Raw genomic sequence first — 23,986 nt, forward strand, 5'->3', positions numbered from 1 at the left:
ATCAGTTTCTTCTACTCCCACAGAATTGTGGAATGGACGAAAACCCAGTCTAAGACATATTCGGATTTGGGGTAGTCCAGCACATGTGCTGAAACCAGATGCTGATAAGTTAGAATCTCGTACAGAAGTTCGCGTGTTTGTGGGGTATCCCAAAGGAACGAAAGGTGGTTTATTTTATAGTCCTAAAGACTAGAAGGTCATTGTTAGCACCAATGCCCAGTTTTTAGAAGAAGACTATATAATGGATCATAAGCCCAGTAGCAAAGTTGTTTTAGAATAACTTAGAGAGGATACGTCTACTTCAGTACCAACAGTACAAGATGAAGTACCACAAGAGACTGCAACACGTGTCACACATGATACACAACCACAGACAATGCCTCGTCGTAGTGGGAGGGTTGTAAGGTAGCCTGAAAGATTCATGTTTTTGGAAGAATCTTCGGACTTGATCCCGGCTAAACATGAACCTGATCCCTGAACATATGACGAAGCACTCCAAGATATAGATGCAGCATCTTGGCAAAAGGCAATGAATTCTGAAATAGAGTCTATGTACTCTAATAAGGTCTTGGAGCTTGTAGAACCACCTGATGGTGTAAAAGCCGTTGGATGCAAGTGGATCTACAAAAGGAAAAGAGGGACAGACGGGAAGGTAGAAACCTTCAAAGCTAGGCTTGTTGCGAAAGGGTACACTCAGAAAGAGGGAATCGACTATGAGGAGACCTTTTCACCGGTAGCCATGCTTAAGTCTATCCGGATACTCTTATCCATTGCTGCTCATATGGATTATGAGATTTGGCAAATGGATGTCAAGACAACTTTCCTTAATGGAAGTCTTGAAGAGAACATCCATATGAAGCAACCAGAAGGGTTTATTGAAAAAGGTAAAGAACATCTAGTGTGCAAGCTCAATCGGTCCATTTATGAACTAAAACAAGCTTCAAGGTCTTGGAACATCCGGTTTAATGAAGTAATCCAGTCATATGGATCTATTCAGTGTCCGGATGAGTCTTGTGTATACAAGAAGTGTAACGGAAACGTGGTGGTATTTCTTGTAATATACGTAGATGATATTTTTTTAATTGGCAACAATGTCAAGGTATTATCGGACGTAAGGGTATGGTTGTCCAAACAATTTGATATGAAGGACTTAGGAGATTGTGCACATATTCTTGGGATCAATGTTATAAGGGATCGTAAGAAAAGAATGTTGTGTCTCTCCCAAGCTTCATATATAGATACAGTTCTTGCTCGTTTTAGCATGCAGAATTCCAAGAAAGGTTTCTTACCTTTTAGGCATGGAATAGCTCTATCTAAAGAGATGTCTCCAAAGACATCAAAGGCGATAGAAGACATGAAAGCAGTTCCTTATGCTTCGGCTGTAGGAAGCCTTATGTATGCAATGCTATGTACGAGACCTGATATTTGTTTTGTCGTGGGCATGTCAGCAGATATCAGAGTAACCCTGGACAAGGACATTGGACTGCGGTAAAGCATATATTAAAGTACCTGAGAATGACTAGAGATTATATGCCAGTTTATCAAGCAGACGATTTGCTCCCTGTGGGTTACACGGATTCAGATTTCTAATCAGATAGGGACAACAATAAGTCTACATCAGGCTATGTGTTTACTTTAGGAGGTGGAGCCATTTCATGGAGGAGTGTTAAGCAGAAATGCGTTTCGGACTCAACCATGGAAGCTGAGTATGTAGCAGCCTCTGAGGCAGCTAAAGAAGTAGTATGACTCAGGAACTTTCTAATGGACTTAGATGTGATTCCTGGTTTGCCCAAAATCATCACAATTTATTGTGATAATAGCGGTGCAGTTGCAAACTTGAAGGAACCACGAGCTCATAAGGCAAGTAAACATATAGAGCGTAAGTACCACCTGATACGAGATATCGTGAAGCGAGGAGATTGCATCAGCGGATAACCTGGCAGATCCTTTCACTAAGGCCCTTCCGGCGAAAGCTTTCGATCGACATGTGGAGGGAATGGGAATCAGATGTATGGTAGAAGATATGGCAGCTTAGTCATTAGTATAAGTGGGAGATTGTTAGAGTGTATACTGAAAGCCTAAGCTTTTGTAAACATTTATTTTGAATAAAGAATCACATTTGGTCAAATTGTCTATATTTAGTTGTAGTTGTTCAATTAATTTATATTGTAGATAACATAGTATGTGGTGCTACATACAGAAGATGATGTTATCAGTACCTTATAAATTATAAACAGTAGCTCACGACAAAAATGGAAAGGAACAAACCATTGGAAGGTCGTAGTGTAATTAGGAATTAGTTTATCTTGACTATATAATTACACTAGTACACTTAGAGTGTATTGAGTAGGACCATTTGAGGTTGTTTCTTTTATACTGACTTTATAAAGGAACAAATACCTCAGTTATTATGGAAGTGTGTGCTCTTAATCCTAATATAATAACAAACACATATATTTGATATTTATTTCTTTAATTTATCAATGGGTGAGATTTAGTTCGATAAATCAATAAGCTCGATAAGTTGGGAAATAATATTACTTATAGTGTGTGTTGTTGATTATAGAAGGAAACTGTGTCCTAGTAATCTAGGTTGATAATGTCCCCAAGATGAGCTCATAAAGATTGTCATGTTAAACCCTGCAGGTGAACTTAGTCCGACATGACGATGAGGTTGAGTGGTACTATTCTTGGATAAAGATATTAATTAAATGAGTTGTCAGTAACTCACTTAATTAGTGGACATTTGACATTTTAAACACAGGGAGATTAACACACTCATAATAAGAATGAGCCCAAAAATGTAATTTGGGATTGGTGCGGTAGTTCAATAATAGTTCTCTAGTGGAATAAATTATTATTGATAAAATTAAGTTATGTGTTCGGGGCGAACACGGGATGCTTAATTTTATCGGGAGACCAAATCCAATTCCTCCTCTCGGTCCCTATCGTAGCCTCTTATTTATAGAGTACTATACCCACCTATACCCACCTTCTATACCCACCTAAAGGGGGCCGGCTAAGCTAGCTTGGGAATCAAGCTAGGGCCGGCCTAAGCTTGGTTTATGGGTGGCCGGCCCTAGCTTGAACCCAAGCTAGAGGGGGCCGACCATAATGAAATAAAAAAAAATTAATTTTAATTTTTATTATGTGGAAGATATAATTTATTAAAGATAAATAAAATTAAAATATCTCTCTTAAAAGGGTCTACAAAAGATTAAAGAAAGAGATTAGATCTCTTTCCTTATTTGTAGATTGGAAAGATATTTTATTTTCTCTTTGAAAATTATTCACATGTTGAAAATTAAAATTATAAAAATTTCTTTTTATCAACCATGAAGGGATTTTTGAAGAGAAATTTTATTTTTAAAATTTCCGGAAACAAATTAGGAAGTTTTAATTTGTTGATTGAAACTTGTCTAATTTGTCTCTCTATGATGTGGCCGACCATTATAAGTTTAATTGGGAAATTTTATTTTATTTTTCTCAATTAATTCATGTCAAGGAAAATTAAGGAAATTTTATTGTAATTAAATTTCCTAATTTGCCAAAGACAAGGAATATAAAAGAAGGGGTGGAGGTGCCTTCAAGGGAGACAACCTCTATTATTCTCTCCCTCTTTTCCTTGGTGTTGTGACCGGCCAACCTCTCTCCCTCTCTTCCTCTTTGTGGTGACCGAATCCTTTCTCTTGCTTGGAGCTCTTGTGGTGGTCGGATACTACTTGGAGAAGAAGAAGAAGAAGGAGAGAAAGCTTGTATCCCTTTGAGCTTGGTTGGTGGTTTTTTCTTCATCCTTAGTGAAGCTCTTTTGTTTTGGCCGAACCTAGCTAGGAGGAGAAGAAGGTGCATTGGTGGTTTCTCATCTCGGAAGATCGTTGCCCACACAACGTCCGAGGTTAGAAGAGGAATACGGTAGAAGATCAAGAGGTCTTTCTAGAAGGTATAACTAGTAATTTTTCCTTTCCGCATCATACTAGTTATTTTTGGAAATAATACCAAATACAAGAGGCTTACGATTCTAGTATTTCGAATTTATTTTCGATGTAGTGTTCTTATGTTTATTTCTTTTCCTTGTGATTTGATTGTTCCTTTCGGTTAACCTAAAGTTATTTTAGGAAATTAAATATTAGCTTTCCATAAAAGGTTTTGTCTAGTCGGTGGTGGTTGCTCCCATATCCAAGAAGGCCATGTGCCTCGCCACGTCAGTACTGGGAACCAATTATGGAAATTAATATTTAATGGAATTAATAACTTGGGTGATTTGGATCGAACGTGTTAATTTCCGCAGGAGATCCAAGTCTAAACCTAAAAGAACAAATAAATTAAGTTTTGGATCAAACGTGTTAAGTTCCGCAGGCGATCCAAAATTTAATTTAAAAGAACACATGGTAGCTAGGAACAGGTTCAGACCTTTGTACAAAATTTTTGTACAGTGGAACCTCTAGGTTTTCCGAGTAGCAACCAACAATAATTTCCCTATTGGTTACTTCCACTTGACCATTACTTTGCGGATAAGCTACAGAGGTGAAGGCCTGAATAATACCATAACTTTTGCACCAGTCTAAGATTCTATCCCCTTGAAATTGTCTTCCATTATCAGAGACTAATTTATGAGGAATGTCGAATCTGCATATGATATTTTTCCACAGAAATTTAATAACTGCATCTTCGGTAATCCGGGCAAGCGGTTCTGCTTCTACCCATTTAGAAAAATAATCCACTGCTACCAATAAAAACCTTCTTTGCACATCTGCCATAGGAAACGCGCCAACTATGTCCATACCCCATTGATCGAAGGGACATGAGACTATAGAGGTCCTCAATAACTGTGTAGGATGATGTAAGATATTTTGATATTTTTGACAAGAAATACAAGTTCTTACCAACTTGTTGGCATCCTCATGTAGAGTAGGCAAGAAATATCCTGCTAGTAAAATTTTACGAGCCAGGGATCTTCCTCCTATATGACTACCACATGAGTCTTGATAAACCTCCTGTAAAATAAATTGTATATCTTCTGTGCCAATACACTTGAGCAAAGGTCTAGAAAAAGCTCTTTTATATAATTGTTCTCCTATCATAGTGTACTGAGTAGCTCTTTTCTTAAATATCCTTGCTTGTTCTGCATTACTTGGAAGAATACCCTGCTGTAGATATATACAATATGATTTGGGCCCTCCAGTCGTCGTGTATCTCTGCATCAGCTTGTCTTTCGATACAAGATATTAACAGAGTTTGCTCCACGGGCCGATCCAAATTCCATGGTGTTATAGCGAAGGCCAGCTTAGCTAATTCATCTGCTACCTGATTCTCAGATCGAGGAACTTTTTGTATATTTACTTCTTAAAACTAGGACTTCAACTTATCAAATGCCTCAACATATAACTTGAGCCTGTCATTATTAATTTCAAAATTACCTGATAGTTGTTGGGCTGCTAATTGAGAGTCAGAATAGATGAGGACCCGAGCTGCTCCTATATGTCGAGCGACTTGCAATCCAGCTATCAATGCTTCATATTCTGCCTCATTGTTAGTGGCTCTATAGTTCAACCTGATAGAAAGTTTGAGTCTGTCTTCCCTTGGAGATATGAGAAGAACACCAATTCCGCTACCTTGTCTGGTTGAGGAGCCATCCACATAAACTTTCCAGATATTTTCTTCCTCGGGGCCTTGAACTTCTATAATGAAATATGCTAGAACTTGTGCCTTGATGGCCGAGCGGGGTTGATATTGTATGTCATATTCACCAAGTTCAGTTGTCCATTTGATCAGCCGACCTGATGCCTCTAGGTTGAGTAGCACCCGTCCGAGGGTACTGTTGGTCAATACAACAATTTCATGTGCTAAGAAATATGGGTGCAACCTCTGAGCAATCAACACTAATGCATAAGCCAATTTTTCTAGTGAACTATATCTACACTCAGCTCCTTTAAATAAATGGCTAGAGAAATATACAGGTTGTTGTTCCTTCCCTTCTTGTCTAACTAATAAAGAGCCTATAGCATTTTCATTAGCTGACAAATATACCCAGAGGGTCTCTCCTACTATAGGCTTAGCTAATACAGGAAGAGTAGACAAGTAATCTTTTAACTCTTGGAAGGCCTTATCACATTCCTCATTCCACTAAAATTTGTTTGCCTTCCGAAGTATTTTAAAGAAATGGAAGCTGCGATCGGCCGACCTGGAGATGAACCTAGACAAGGCAGTAATCCGGCCAGTAAGTCTTTGAGCCTCCCTCATGTTACGAGGAGGCTCCATGTTCTGAAGTGCCTTGACTTTGCTCGGGTTGGCCTCTATTCCTCGCTCGGACACCATATATCCCAAGAATTTTCCCCCTTTTACTCCAAATAAACATTTGCTTCGGTTCAGCTTAAACCCATATTGCCTCAATGTCTTGCAAGTCTCCTCTACATCCCTGCACAGATCAACATCTTGAAGAGACTTAATTAAAATATCATCAACATATACTTCCATATTTCTTCCAATTTGCTTCTGGAAGACCTTATTCATAAGCCTCTGATAAGTTGCTCCTGCATTTTTCAGTCCGAAGGGCATAACATTATAACAATAAGTACCTTCATATGTTATAAAACTGACCATTTCTTGATCCTCTTTAGCTAGGGGGACCTGATGATAGCCTTGATAAGCGTCTAGCATAGAGATGTACTCACACCCAGCAGTGGAGTCTACCAGTTGATCGATCCTGGGTAATGGATAATAATCTTTTGGGCAATCCTTGTTGAGATCCCGGAAATCAATGCATACTTGCCATTTGTTTCCTGGCTTAGAGACTAGAACCACATTAGCTAGCTAGCTAGGAAATTGTACCTCCCTGATGTAACCAGCCCCCATGAGTTTAGTTATTTCTTCCTTGATGATTTGGTTCTGCTCCGCGCTAAAATTTCTTTTCCTTTTGCATGACCGGGCGGGCATCTGGGAAGACATGTAAAGAGTGCTCCATGATTGTAGGAGAAACACCCGAGACCTCTTTGGGCATCCAGGCAAATACATCATTATTCTTCTTTAGGCATTGCACCAGTTCGGCTTTCTAAGTGGGGTCAAGATCAGCCGCAACATAAGTAGTAGCTTCAGGTCGCCAAGTCTGAATATGGACTTCTTCATTCTCTTCATAAACCAGCACAGGCGTCTTTTCCTAGATGGCATTGACTTTCATTTTTTGAATTTTTCGGGCAGCATTAGCTTCAGCCTGAACGATCTCTACATAACATTTTCTAGCTGTCTTCTGATCACCTCGTACTTCTCCGACCTGATCATCAACAGGAAATTTAATTTTTTGACAGAAAGTAGAAACAACTGCCCTAAACTCGTTTAAGGTCGGTCGACCCAGTATCACATTATAAGAAGACGGGGCATCCACCACCATAAAATAAGATATTCTTGTTCTCATTAGAGGCTCCTCCCCTAGAGATATGACCAACTTTATTTGACTAAGCGGTTGTACTTCATTACCCGTGAATCCATATAGAGGAGTTACCATCTGTTGAAGTTCGCTTAGGTCGATCTGTAATTGATCAAAGGCCTTCTTAAAGATAATATTGACAGAACTACAAGTGCCAATAAAGGTACGAGAAATAGTATAACTGGCTATCATGACCTTGATTATTAATGCATCATCATGGGGTATTTCTACCCCCTCCAGATCTCTAGGTCCAAAACTTATCTCTGGACCAACTGCTCGCTCCATACTGCATCCTACAGCATGAATCTCCAGTCTTTGTGCATGTGCTTTTCTAGCTCTGTTAGAATCTCCATCGGTGGGCCCGCCCGCGATCATATTGATATTACCCCGGGCGGCATTACTCCTATTTTCTTCTTGTCGGGTAGTCATGGCTTCAGAATGAGCCTTTTCCGACACCTGGCTTGTACCAGCCGAGGTAGGCAATGTCTCTTGCCGAGGTTCAACCGGGCGGTATTCCAATTTAAGCGGGCTTTGCTTCCTGGGGTACTGCTGCCGATAATAATTTTGCCTTTGGTAGCGCTCCCTGTTTACTCTTTTATTTCTTAAAACAAAACAATCTTCAGTATGGTGACTGCTAGTTTTGTGATAAGTGCACCATCTTCTTGGTGCCTCTGGCTGTATCTCCATATGTTGTACTACTTGCGGGCGATATTCTAGATGACGATGAGGTGGATGAACTGCCCGAGGTCCTCTAGGTGGAGGGACAGGAGTAGGAGCCTTTTCCTTAATCGGAGTAGGAGAAGAAGTAGTGCCCTCTTTTCTGTGGGCAGCTTGAGCTTCCTCAACATTAATAAACTCAGTGGCTCATTCAATTAAGGAGTCAAAATTGGCAGGAGGATTTCTTACCAGATCTTTAAAGAAATCATTATCATTTAAACCCTGAGAGAAGGCGCTCACTAAGAATTCAGTAGTAGCATTAGGTACATCGATAGCTACTTGATTGAACCTTTTGATGTAGGCTCGGATGGACTCTTTGGATGCTTGCTTAATTGAAAATAGACTCCAAGGAGTCTTATGATACCTTTTGTTGCTAGAAAAGTGATATAGAAAAACTTTCTTGAAGTCCTTGAAGTTTTGGATAGACTTTTTCTAGCAGTCTCTTGAACCAGCGTTGTGCGGCTCCTCCGAGGGTAGTAAGAAACATCCGACATTTCACCCCATCAGAGAATTGTTGTAATAATGCTACATTCTCAAATTTCAATAGATGATCCTTTGAATCTGTGGTTCCTGTGTACTCGCCGATCTGAAGATTTTGATACCGCTTAGGAAGCAGATCATCCACTACACTTTGAGAGAATGGGGAGATGACTTTTTCTGGTGATCTATCACTAGTTATCATTTTAATCTTACGCTTTTCTTTGTCTGGTGCTTCGCCAGAAGATTCTAGGAACACGGGCCTCCGACCCCCCTGCTCCATGGGAGTGCGAAGAAAGGCTCGTGGATGTCTTGTCAGAGAAACTGCAACTGGAGGAAAATACGCATGTTCTTCTTCTTCTGGTTCTTTTCCCTTCTGGTGCTCAGTAGTTGAAATCACTGGATTATGAACTGTTGGCAGGGTATCTCCAGTATGCGCTTGAAGTTGTTGTTGTTGTTGTTGCAAGGCTTTTGTACATGAGAATTAATGAGGAAATCTAGATCCTCACGGCTAATGGTGAGTAGATTTGATTTTTCGGCCTCTTCCATTTTGTAGTCTTAGATTCAGGTGAAGTTCCCACAGACGGCGCCAAATTTGATCCTGTCTGAGAAGCTTGACAAGATGGAGAGCTGGGAGAAAAAACCTACCGCTGGTGAAGAATAATACCTGTAGAACAATGATCCGAGAAACCCAAAGCGGATCGGGAAGAATAGAGTCACTGAATGCCCTCCTTGCATGAAGATCCGATGACGAGAGAGATATCCGACCGAAGATAACCCTGATTTGGAGCTTCCAAGACTTCTTGCGCACAAGAGACCAGCCAACACTATCGTTAGTGACTAAGACCGGGGTGGGAATCCCTGGCTAGGCCCTCCGACGCTCAAGTTAGTGATCTCTCTTGGTGTGTCAGAAGGAAGAAGAAAATGAACAGTAACTGGACATTAGGGTTATCAGTGTGCGCAATGATGTGAACTTACCTCGCCAACGGAGAGGATTCCCATTTTTATACCACTTCATATAACCTCCGTAGTCATGAAGTGGACCTCGGTTTGTTAGAGTTTGTTATGAGATGACGTAAGCTGCGTACTTGTGGTAAATGACTTTTAAGAAATCTTTTTTGTACCCCAGATGTACCTTCTTTGTCGTCTAGTACCTGCAAAATGGTCTAAAAACACATTTCCCGCCAAATATATAACACTTGTTATACAATCACATACTGCAAATATCTTCCTGCACTGCTTTATTTGAAATATTACTTCTCTTCTGTTTCACAAGTTCTTTTAAAGTATTTCTACCTTTCCTACTCGCCCCTCCTATTTTTACTACATCATAGATAACTTAATATACTAATGTTCCTTGTATTGATCGGGGCTGAGCTTAATTAGGTTTGATCAATTATTATTACTTCTCATGAGGCTCCTTGGGCAATGCCCGTTCGTGCTTCTCTATGTTTATTATCCCAGCTGGCTCTGGGCTGTATCTTATTAAGTATGTAATTTTTATCAAGTATCTTTTCAAGGTATTATTCAGCCTGACCGATGTTTGTCTTTCCTCCTTAAAGGTATGTCTCGATCGATATTGGCTTACCTCCTTCAAGGTATATCCCGGCCGATATTAGCCTACTTCCTTTGAGGTATATCCCGACCGATATTGTCCTACCTCCTTTGAGGTATATCCCGACCGATATTGACTTACCTCCTTTGAGATATATGCTGATCAATATTGGCCTACCTCTTTTGAGGTATATCCCGGCCGATATTAGCCTACCTCCTTTGAGGTATATGCTGATCGATATGGGTCTGCCTCCTTGGAGGCATATCCCGGCCGATATTAGCCTACCTCCTTTGAGGTATATCCCGGCCGATATTGGCCTTCATTCCTGAAGGTATATCCCGGCCGATATTAGCCTACCTCCTTTGAGGTAGATCCTGGCCGATATCGGCCTACCTTCTCCGTTTGGTTATCTCCTTTCCCTTCCTTATCGGGGATCCATGAAACCTAACCCATATCATATATATATATATATATATATAGAAGTCTAAAATAAGATAGTTAGTCGTGTTCTCTTGATCATTTTATAGGATTAGGTTCTTTTGATTTTCTTTGTTTTTCTAACTTAAACTCTAACCCTCCCCTTTTGACATTAATCAAAACATACATAGAGAAAAAAAATATAGTAAGTCTTGCAAAGTAAGCATGGAAAGTAATAAGACTTTGGAAAATTAAGTACAAAATAAGACTTTGATCTTTTGACTTTGGAATTATGGGAAATGATGTTTGGAAAGTTCATGTAAATTATATAACCAAAAAAGATAAGTAAAGGTTGTTTGAAATGTCCAACTTGCTGCTACAATGTATAGCAGCTAACTATCAAAAGAGCTACTACAACGTGTAGCGACTAGTTATCGAAATAGCTTCTACACGTAGCAGCAACTAGGAATTTTATGTTGTAGCATAAATTCTAATGATATATATTAGGATTAGAGGGAATGACAACTTCAATGGAAATGACTTACCATCGAATGAAATGTGGGAAATTGAAATGACTTAAATTGGCAGGTTTGTTGCCAACTATATAACAAAAAAATTAAATTTTATAAAAAAAAAGATTATTAACATTAAAAGATTGTACGTTGTAGCTTTCAAAGTTCTTGTTGCATCTTGTTTACTCTCGGATGACTGGTGTATAGTGCCCTTAAAATGATTAACTTGTATAGATGCTTCTATCTAGATATCATAGACACCCGGCTGGCGTCCAATAAAGCTAACATATGTTTTCCACTGTATTAATTAAATATATCATTTAAAATCATGTATAAACAATATATTAGAATTAGAGAGAATTAAAACTTAAAATGAAATGACTTATCAAGTAGCTACTATACCTTGTAACAGCTAAATGTCCAAGTAGCTGCTACAACGTGTAGCAGCTAATTGTCGAAATAGCTGTTACACGTTGAGTAGCTAAATATTCAAGTAGCTAATACAACGTGTAGCAACTAAATGTCGAAGTAGTTGCTATATGTTGTAGCAACTAAATCCTAATAATATATTAGGATCAGAAAATTACAACTTAAATGCTAATAATATATTAGGATTAGAGGTAATCACAACTTAAAATGAAATGACTTACGATTGATTATGAAATGTGGGAAATGATGTTTGACAAGTTCCCTGCAAATTATATAACAAAAAAAAATGATAAAAACAAATATTGTTTGGATTGTCCAAGTAGCTGCTGCACGATGTAGCAACTAGGGCTTATGTGTTGTAGGGTAAATCTTAATAAAAAATATTGTACATAGCTGAAAAATAGACAATGGAGTGGAAAGGTTTATGGTCGAGAATGGAGAGGGGTGCTAAGCAAAGTAGTGTTGGCTATGTTTCCAGTGTTGGAGAGCTTATAGTCAACTTGAGAATAAACATGCTACTGTTTAGCTTGCAGCGACATTACTTTGCTTGCCGGCAGGAATAAGATGGAGCAGAAGACAATGGCAAAAGAAGGAGCGAGAACGAGGAAAATTTAGATTTGGGAAAGTCAAGAGATTAAAAATTGAGGGCGGAGTTTTAAAAAGAGGGTGGAAGGAGAGAGAGAATAAAAGAAATTTAATAATATAAAAAAATTGAGTTAGCAATGCCACATAAATACATCACTCACAGTCATGTAGGAGAAATCAGACAACATATACAACATCATTACATTACTATTGTTATTTACTTTACTACTGCAATACACTAGCTACTACTACACTTTCTACTATTTACTTTACTGTTTACTATTACTATTTACTGTATTTTTCCAACATAACTTCTAAGAAGAAACATAAAATTTAATAGTGGTATCAGAGCCTTAAGATCCTCCAGGACCTTACAATTTATAAACAAAATACAATTTAAAAACACTTATTACAAAGAAGTTATTAATTTCTCTCAACAATTTACTAAAAGTAAAGACACCGGTTATAGTAACGTTGCACTAGAAAATCAAGGAGACCAAATACTAGTACAATAAAATAACACAATATTAGCACTACTTACTGTTGGGTGATCGGTGACCGGCTTGAAGGGGGGTTGGATAGACGGCATTCCCAAATCGTTCGCTTCCTACGTTGTTAGCTTGCGCAGCGGAATAATACAAAAATAAACAAGCTAAACAAAATACAAGACAAGAAATGCAAACCAAGCTACACGATCATTTACGTGGTTCGGAGATAAAGCTCCTACTCCACGGTATGTCCGTAAGGTGGACGATCCCTATCCGTCGGTGGATTACTCCTCGGAAGACCTCCGGCTAGCTCAAACCTCCTTGTGGGTGGAGAAACCTCACCACAAACTCACCAAGACCTCTTGGACACAAGGGAAACTCTTGAGCACTTGTAGACTACTAATTAGACCTTAACCAAGTCTAATTTCGTCAGGGGTAACCAAGCTTCCAAGCCTTGGTTATATAGGTCGCGAGTTGAAAACCCCGCCTACCAGTCGACTGCCAAAACATGCAGTCAACTGCCCTCTGTGGAAATTCGACGGTTACATCCCAACGGCTCGATTCCACACTAACCGAGCGAACAGAGACATTCTGTTCGCTGCCAGTCGACTGCCCCAGTCGACTGCACCAGTTGACTGCTAAAACATGCAGTCGACTACTACAGTAGCGCTATAGTACTGCTACATTAGCGCTATAGTACTACTACAGTAAAACCCTAAAACTAGGATTTTACTCCGAGTACAATCTCTCATGCACTCGTACCCTCACCCTTATGACTCATTTAACGCTTCATTTGCAGCTTTGACCTCTTGCCTTCAAGCCTACTTCCTTTGGCTCTCATCCCTCGGATGCATTCAAGCCCGCGGCTCGTCCCCAATGCCATCCTTTACGTATGCCTCGAAGTCGCTTCCCTCGGCCCTTGTCCTCGCTGCCTTGTCCACGGTCCCTCGGATGCTCCATCCTTCACCGGACTTGAAGCCATCAACCTGAGTCACATGTGTATCCTACAGTCCTGCACAACTCAAGTACACATATCAAATACAATGGTGAACCTAACTTAAACCCTTTGCCCAAACACCAAAACACATGGTCCCGCGGACCATTGGGATTGCTCCAACAATTCCCCCTTTTTGGTGTTTGGCAATACGTTTAAGTTAGGGAAAACATATAGCAAATAAACATGCTAAAACAAATGGACTTACATTGCTAAGGCAACACACTTGGACTTACACCGCCGAATGGACTTACGTTGCCAAGGCTACACACTTGGCAACCGCCGTAACAATGCATCATGCATTAGAATCTATCCTAAGGCTCCCCCTACACCTATGCTCCCCATTGAGCTAGGATTTTTACAATGGGCTTTTTAAGACCTATCCCAAGGCTCCCCTACGCAAAGGTACTTTTAGATTTTCCCAACTAAACCTTACTTCTCCCTCTTTGCCTAACATCCAAAAAGTTCTCCAACAATATCCTAATTGTTGACAACTTGTCATCCAAATTGACCCTAAACTCATGTATTAATCCCCCATAGATTTCATACATCTATACGAGCTGACCCGGTCAAAATCCAGTGTTGAAAACACTTTCAGACTGGTATCAGTCGACTGCAAGAAGTACCAGTCGACTGCCCCTATGAAAACGAGTTATAGAGACATTCTGTGCTCGTGAACAGTGTTACCAGTCGACTGGTAACTGTACCAGTCGACTGGTAACTGTACCAGTCGACTGGTACACTATTCATGAAAAAATCAACCTTTCTGGCCAACTTCAGAAATGCGTCAGAAATTCCACAGACCTCCAAAAAATCCCAAATTTTATGGAGAGTTCTATTATATCAATGTCTACTTGGGAAAAATATATATAAAAATATATCTATCACCAATCCCAAGATTGACACAAAACACAAAACTAGTTAAAAGTTCAATTGAACCTTGACCTAAAGTCCTAGTTTTGGCTTCCTCTTGATGTATTTGCCCATACTAACCCATAATGCATCCCTAGCATTGGTTTATATGGCATCTATACATCCAAAATAAATTATCATGCTATATGACCCCAATGTCATATTTCTAAGCATGAAACATAACCCATGTGTGCCAATTCCCTAGGTTTGAGACTCAAGTCCGTCTCCAAACCACTTGGCACATTCCATGACCCAACCTAGACTCACAAGTAAAACCCACTTGAAATCCATTGGCCATGGGTCCCAACTTGACTCTTTGAGCTCCCCCTAGAGCTCTTAACCTTAGCCACCTCCCTAGGTGACTCATCCATAATGGCTAGGCCACATCGGTGTACCTCCGGTGACACTTGGCCTACAAACCTAACTTTCTTAACCTTGGATACTTTATCCTTGGTTAATTTTTCCTTACCTTTAAATGACTTTTCCTTGCCATTTATTGACTTCTCCTTGCTATAGTCATATGCAACCCTAGCATAAGACTTTCTCTTAGCCTTGGAGACACTAGATCGGTATCCCAAACCCAATCTATCATTGTTGGGTCTTTGGCTACCCAACACCATACCTAAACCCTTAGATCAACATTGAATCTTTCTAGGGTTTTCTCCAACTTATCAAGCTTTGCCTTCAAAGCTTGATTTTCCCTTTTTAGGTTCCTAACCCTAGAATCAACATGTCCACCATGGACATTCCCAGACCTACCCTTTCTAAGCATGTGTCTCCCCTTCTTGGGATTAATGCCTTGGGTCTCCTTAGGTCTTTCATTTCTAGATTTATCGTGCATTGGTCTCCTAGGGTTATGGTCTACCTTAACCCTACTTCTATCATGATATCTAAAACCGAAGTTATGCATGGGCAAATAATAACACTTATTTCTAGCATGAATGGGAGTATAAGAATTTGAATTTGAATTAACCTTCAAGTTAGGGTATACCTCCCTTACCCTTGAAGCTCCCCCTTGACTTGAGCTTTTCTTCTTCTTCTCTTTCTCCCATTTCTTCAATTGTGCAAGCTTCTTGATTTCCCTCTTCTTGGGGCATTTGGTGTGGTAATGACCCCGTTCACCACACGTGAAGCACACTATATGCTTTTTCTCCTTTTTCTTCCTACAACTCAAATTAGATTCAAAATAAATTGAATTGAGTTTAGGAGATACCTTCTTCTTACCCATAGGACATCTACTTTTGTAGTGTCCCTTTTCATTGCACCCGAAGCAAATTATGTGGTCCTTTGACTTCACTTCGGTGGAGGTGCTTGCTAGATTGACCACTTCCAAGACCTCTTCTTCTTCTTCACTTGCCTTGGAATTTTCTTCAATTCTTGAGGATGTAGATAATGCCTCCTCTTCATTTTCCTCCTTGGATGTTGAGCATGGTTCAACTTCCATTTGCTCCTCCTCAACTTGAGCAATTAAACCCATCTCCTTGGGTTCTTCTTCTTTTGATGTTGAATTGGTCTCCACATCCGATTGGTCCTTCTTCTCCTCTTGGACCACTTCATCTTTTTCTTCAGATTTTCTTCTTCGTGTGTAGGCATGGGTTCTTCCCATGGGACCTTCTTTATCTTCCTCCACAAATCGTGGGCGTTCTCATAGTCGCCTACACGGCTCATCAAGTTATTAGGAAAAATATCAATTAAAATCAATATTACCTTTGAATTTGCCTTTGACCGTGAGGTTTGCTCTTCCGTCCAATATCACGGTCGGAGTTTCTTCCCTTTCTTATCCTTCGGAACTTCAAACGGTTGATTTACCACCATCATGGTGTCCCAATCCGTGTTGAAGAAGATCTCCATCTTCATCATCCAATAGGTGATGTCCCCAAGGCTTCCTCCTTCAAACTTTGGAGGTTCAATCAAGCCGGTCATCTTCTTGTATTTGCTCTTCTCGGCGATTAATCCGGTGAAGTGCGACCATCACTCTGATACCACTTGTTAGGTGATCGGTGACCGTCTTGAAGGGGGGTTGGATAGACGGCGCCCCCAAATCGTTCGCTTCCTACGTTGTTATCTTGCGCAGCGGAATAATACAAAAATAAACAAGTTAAACAAAATACAAGACAAGAAATGCAAACCAAGCTACACGATCATTTACGTGGTTCGGAGATAAAGCTCCTACTCCACGGCATGTCCGTAAGGTGGACGATCCCTATCCGTCGGTGGATTACTCCCCGGAAGACCTCCGGCTAGCTCAAACCTCCTTGTGGGTGGAGAAACCTCACCACAAACTCACCAAGACCTCTTGGACACAAGGGAAACTCTTGAGCACTTGTAGACTACTAATTAGACCTTAACCAAGTCTAATTTCGTCAGGGGTAACCAAGCTTCCAAGCCTTGGTTATATAGGCCGCGGGTTGAAAACCCCGCCTACCAGTCGACTGCCAAAACATGCAGTCGACCGCCCTCTGTGGAAATTCGACCGTTACATTCCAACGGCTCGATTCCACACTAACCGAGCGAACAGAGACATTCTGTTCGCTGCCAGTCGACTGCCCCAGTTGACTGCACCAGTCATGCAGTCGAATCCGAGTACAATCTCTCATGCACTCGTACCCTCACCCTTATGACTCATTTGACGCTTCATTTGCAGCTTTGACCTCTTGCCTTCAAGCCTACTTCCTTTGGCACTCGTCCCTCGGATGCATTCAAGCCCGCGGCTCGTCCCCAATGTCATCCTTCGCGTATGCCTCGAAGTCGCTTCCCTCGGCCCTTGTCCTCGCTGCCTTGTCCACAGTCTCTCGGATGCTCCATCCTTCACCAGACCCGAAGCCATCAACCTGAATCACATGTGTATCCTGCAGTCCTGCTCAACTCAAGTACACATATCAAATACAAGGGTGAACCTAACTTAAACCCTTTGCCCAAACACCAAAACACATGGTCCCGCGGACCATTGGGATTGCTCCAACACTTACTTCCTTACATTATAGGCTCATGGTATTAGAAACTCAACTTCTTACCCTTGAAAATCATATCTATAAAAACACCCACACAAGCGATCTAAAAGAAGCCCTAGAAAGCATAAATAAAGACCTTAGTAAATTGTCTTTAGGAAAAACAATTACCCGACAACAATCTACTGTTGGGACTGGTTGGCCGACTAGAAGGGGGGTTGAATAGCCCTAAAAAAACACAAATACAAAATACCCTTCTCGAACTTATAACTTAAACACTTGCATAAAATTGAAAGCAATAAACTAAAAGAAAATGCTCACAGACTTGACTTGGTTACAACCAAGGAGGTTGTTAATCCAAGGAATGAATCGCACACTTAAAAGATCTCCTTTAGGTGGAGAAGCCTCTTACAACTGTGAAAGTGCAAAAAGAGAAGCTAAACTAGAAATAGAAGCTCACAAGTGTTGTATTGCTAATTCTTGTTCTGATGAAAAGCTTCTGGATCAAGGTTGTATTTATAGCCATGGTCGGGGCGCCAGGACGGTTCCAAGCGCCTGGAAGGGGGATAAAATTTTATTCCTTTCACAACGGATAGCGGGCAAACGCGATCCGATCAAAATCAGGTTCCGAGCGCCCGGACCAATAAATGTCAACTTAGTTGACTTTTGGTTCGGGCCCTCTACTCCGGTGCTGCTCACCTCGGTCTGAGTCTTCCGCTCTGGCTCTGCTCGCTTGGGTGATTTTAACCAACCAAAATAAGGCCCACCTGAACCCAATTTTGACCTTCTCGAGCAACCTTCCGCTCCGGCTTCTCGTCCCTCAGAAACGCCGTGCGCTTCCTTCTTGTGCGCCCGCATACTCTTCCGCAGCACCTCTTCCCTCGGACGCACCGAGCCCATCGGCTCTCTCCGGTGTCATCCTTCTCGCTAGCTACATCTTTTGGTTGACTCCCTGTGCTCCTAAGCTCCTGCACACTTAGACACTAAAGGCGCTGAAATTCCATTCTGTTTAAATTTCCCTGTATAAAAATTATACAAGAACAGAACTTTTCCTAGCAACTCGCATGTTCGATCAAACAAGTGTTTGATTAATCAAGCAAATTATTGACGGATCAAAGCGCCCCTTGATCGAAGTACAAGATTGCTGGCCTCTTGTGTTGGTATTCAAAATGATACAAAGAAAACTAAACTAATTACGCAGCGGAATTAAAGAACTAGTTGTACCTTTCCTTTGTAGCTAAAGACCTCTTGATCTTTTACTGTATTCCTCTCCTCTTCTTGGACGTCGTGTGGGCGACGATCTACCAAGACAACACCACCCTCCTTCTCTTCTTTGTTTCAAACCACCGGCCATAAAAGGATGCTCTAGGATGGGGTGCCTTCTAATCTTCTTCCTTCTCCTCTTCTTCCTCTTCTCCAATCCGTCGGCCACCAAGGAGGAGGAGGTGTGCTGTTGGCCCTAGGAGGAGGAGTTGTGCCAGCCCTAGCAAGGGAAGAGGGGCACCGACCCTAGGTGGAGGAAGGGGGTGCCGACCCTTGAGGGAGGTGGCGCCGGCCCTAGGTGGAGGTGAAGATGGCACCGACCACAAAGGAGGAGAAGAGAATTGTGAAAAATTAGGTTTTAGGGGGCACCACCTACTCCTTTTATAACTCTAGCCGTCGATTACAAAGAAAGAAAAATAACAAAAATTTGTTTAGAAAAAATCTCCCAAACTAAAACTAAGTTAATCCAAATCAGCAGATAACCTAGCAGATCCTTTCATTAAGGCCCTTCCGATGAGAGCTTTTGATAGACATGTTAAGGGGATGAGAATCAGATGTATGACAACATTTATGACAACATAGTCTTTTAGTATAAGTGGGAGATTGTTGGGATATAGACTATAAGCCTAGCTTTTGTATGAATATCTGTTTTGAAATATTTTGAAATGAGAATCACTTTGGTTAAATATTTGTATTTTATATTTATATATATGTCAATGCAGTTGTCCATTTAATTTATATTGTAGATAACATGGTGTGTGGTGCCACACAGAAGATCATGTTATCAGTTCCTTATAAATTATAAATAGTAGCTCACAACCAAGATGGATTATTACAAACCATTGGAACAGTTGCAATATAATTTGGTATTAGTCTGTCTTGACTATAAAATTACACTAGTACACTATGTGTGTATTGAGCAGGACCATTTGAGGTTGTTCGATTTATACTGATTACATAAAAGAACAAATCTCTATTATTATGGATGTTTGTCCTCTTAATTCCTATATAATAACAAGCACGTATACTTAGTATTTATTTCTTTAATTTATCAATGGGTGAGATTTATTCGTTAAATCAATATGCCCGATGAGTTGGGAAATAGTACTATTTATATGGTGTGTTGTTGATTATAGAAGAAATCTGTGTCCTAATTATTTAGGTTGATGATGCCCCCTTGAGGAGCTCATAAGGATTATCATGTAAACCCTGTAGGTGGACTTTTCCTCAAGAATAATTTTACTCATGGGCTTGTGGTTCATTACATAATCTTTTTCTAAAAATTGAGCATTAGTGCTAACAATGATCTTCTAATTTTTAGGATTGTAAAACAAACCACCTTTCGTTCCTTTAGGATATCCCACAAACCGAACTTCTGTACGTGATTCCAACATATCAGTGTCTCCCTTCAGCACATGTGCTAGACTACCCCAAATTTGAATGTATTTCAAACTAGGCTTACACCCATTCCACTATTCTGTGGGAGTAGAGGGTACTGGCTTAGAAGGTACCAAGTTCAAAATGTACGCCGCCGTTTCCAGAGCATATCCCCAAAATAAATTTGGTAATTCTGAATAACTCATCATTGATCTAACCATTTCCATAAGAGTCCTATTCCTTCGTTCCGCCACACCATTCTGTTGGGGTGTACCAAGTGCAAAAAATTGGGATTGAATCCCCACCTCTGATAAGTAACTCCTAAACTCTCTTAAGAGGTACTCTCCACCACTATTAGACCGTAGTGTCTTGAAACTTTTACCATGACATTTCTCCACATCAATCTTGTACTCTTTGAACTTATCAAAGCACTCAGTCTTGCGGCGCATCAAGTAAATGTTCCCATATCTCAAATAGTCATCTATAAAAGAGATAAAATATTCAAAACCACCTCTTGCTTGGATAGTCATAGGCTCACACAAATCAGAATGAACCAATTACAACACTTCTTTGGCTCTATACCCCTTTGCCTTAAAAGGCCTCTTGGTCATTTTTCCTTCCAAGTAAGACTCATAGGTCAAAAAGTTTTCCACCACCAATGAACCCAAAGGTCCATCATCTATTAACCTTTGAATCCTACTCAAGTTAATATGACCCAACCTTAGATGTCAAAGATATGTTTAGTTTATTTCCAAATGTTGCTTTCTCTTATTAGAATTAGAAAATATGTTATTAATTTCCATTTGTTGCATCGTGAGAGTTATTGGATTAAGAGTATACAAATTGCCAACCAACGCACCAAAACAGATAACCACCCTATTTTTCTTAACAACCACTTTATCATCAAAAGAAACAGAATATCCATCCATAAATAATTTAGAAACTGAAATCAAGTTCTTTCTATAACATGGTATGTAAAGATAATTTTTCAAAATCAAAGTTTTATTCCTATCAAAAGATAAATAAGCATCTCCCACTACAACAGCCGCCACTCTCGTAGCATTGCCCATGTAGACGGTAATCTCGCCTTCATGTAGTCGTTTGGTTTCCTGGAACCCCTGCAATGAATTGCAGACATGGTCAGTGACTCCCGTATCTACACACCAGGTACCGATAGATAACATCGCTAAACATGTTTCAACAACTAATGAATAAGATATACCTTTATTGTTCTCCTTTCTGCGAGGACAGTCCACCTTCCAATGTCCAGACTGCTTGCATGTGAAGCACTTGCCTTTCGACTTCTTCACACCTTCCTGCGGTCTAGTCCCTAGAGGTCGAATCACTTTTTTTGCCGAACCAACTTGTTTCTTCTTCTTCTTTCTGCCTGTCGGCTTAGAAGAAGAAACATTTTTAGCAATGTGAAATTGAGAACTATGACGAAATAGCCCTTCTGCCGCTTGGAGATATGTCAGAAGTTCCGCCAATGAATAAACCCTTTTGTTCATGTTATAGTTCAGGCAGAACTGCTCAAAACTTTTTGGCAGCATTTGGAGAATGATATCGACCTGGGTTTCCCCATCGATTTCAGCTCCAATGACTTCCATCTCATTCAAATGAGCCATCATCTTGAGGATATGATCCCTTACGGGTGTCCCCTCAGTCATGGTGGTCTTCATTAAGTTTCTCATGGCCTCCTGCCTGGCAACCCTATTCTGGTGTCCGAAGAGTTCCTTAAGATTGAGCATCATATCATAGGCAGTGGGTAAGGTCTGATGCTGATGTTGCAGCACATTAGACATAGAAGACAGAATGTAACACCGCACCATCTCATCTGCCTTAGCCCATTTCCTATGTCTCTCTATCTCCTATTCACTAGAATCCTTATCAGGCACGCTAGGACATACCTCAAGAAGTACGAACTTATATTCTTCAGCAGTTAAGACAATGTCCAAGTTCCGTTTCCAATCAATATAATTTAGACCAGTAAATTTATTTTCTTTTAAAATAACAGAAAGAGAATTGAAAGCCATTTTGAAATCCTGAGAATCATAAAATAAAATATTTGATCAAAACTTTAGAATTTAAAATAATATTGATTCCTCGAACAATATAATTTAAATTCACCAACACCTCAAAATACCGTGAATTTCATATGCTACGATAGTGTGGACATATACTAATTCAAACATTTGTAAGAGGAGGTTTTACCCATTAATTTTATTATCTTGCCAACCTAACTTTATGACAAATAAAATTAATAATTGGTTCATCTTCGGTCACACAAATAATAGTAGTGACTCCGATGGGGAGGATACTATCAAATGCGCCTAAGTATATACCATTACTTGATACTTAATCCATTAATTAGGATTGTGCCCCTTAAGATGGAGAAGATCACACATATCTAAATAATTTCCTATAATCATCCATAGAGGAAATTTGATCTAGTGATCTGCAAACAAACTCATCCGATATGGAGGAATCCACTTAAAGCCGACGCGAAAGTTTGAATGCATCACTTACAAACCAGTAATGGAGACCGTGGAATTTATTTAAATAATCCCTCTTCTACTTAGTTATTTAAATTGAGGAATTTTAATATGTACACACATCACAGCACATACATCATAGCACATACATCACAACACACACATCACAGCACAAAAAAATAGCATATAAAGGCAATAAATATGAAAATAAAATTTTCAACTATTATAGCCTCATCCAACGTTGTCCTCCAATATGCCGCCAATAGATCAAGTCGTCGCGTCTATCTTGCTTCCTTCTTCGTTGCACCTCCGGTCCTCAAAATAGCACCACGCATAGCAAGGATACAAGCTGCGACCAAAAGAAATAAAAATTACATTTATCGATCCTATATTCTACAAAGGAATTTACATGTATTCTAGATCGAACAGAATGTAAAAAAATAATACGGCAACTGGTCGTATTTAATTATTACAATCATTCACACACAAAACAACCTCGACATGCCCGAGGGTTCAAATAATACACAACACACAACGGGCCATAATAGTTGGATCTAGGATGCCTGCAACCACAGAGTTAATCTTTCTTACACATCCTATTATCATCTTGCCTAAACTTATGTACGAGAAGTGCATAATTTAACTGAAAACCAATCACACGGAACCAGAAATCATCCTCTGATACCACTTGAAGGCGCTGGAATTCTGTTCTATTTAAATTTCCCTATACAAAAATTGTACAAGAACAGAACTTTTCCTAGCAACCCGCATGTTCGATCAAACATGTGTTTGATTAATCAAGCGAATTCTTGATGGATTAAAGTACACCTTGATCAAAGTACAACATCACTGGCCTCTTGTGTTGGTATTCAAAATGATACAAAGAAAACTAAACTAATTACACAGCGGAATTAAAGAACTAGTTGTACCTTTCCTTTGTAGCTAAAGACCTCTTGATCTTCTGCTGTATTCCACTCCTCTTCTTGGACATCGTGTGGGTGATGATCTACCAAGACAACACCACCCTCCTTCTCTTCTTTGTTTCCAAACCGCTGGCCACAAAAGAAGTCTCTAGGATGGGGCACCTTCTAATCTTCTTCCTTCTCCTCTTCTTCCTCTTCTCTAATATGCCGACCACCAAGGAGGAGGAGGTGTGGCGCCGGCCCTGTTGAGATGTATACTATAAGCCTAGCTTTTGTATGAACATCTATTTTTGAGTTATTTTGAAATGAGAATCACTTTGGTCAAATGTCTGCATTTTATATTTATATATATGTCGATGCAGTTGCCCATTTAATTTATATTATAGATAACATGGTGTGTGATGCCACACAGAAGATCATGTTATCGGTTCCTTATAAATTATAAATAGTAGCTCACAACCAAGATGGATAAGGGCA

This window comes from Zingiber officinale, chromosome 6B (genome assembly GCF_018446385.1).
Source record: "Zingiber officinale cultivar Zhangliang chromosome 6B, Zo_v1.1, whole genome shotgun sequence".
Taxonomy (NCBI): Eukaryota; Viridiplantae; Streptophyta; class Magnoliopsida; order Zingiberales; family Zingiberaceae; genus Zingiber; species Zingiber officinale.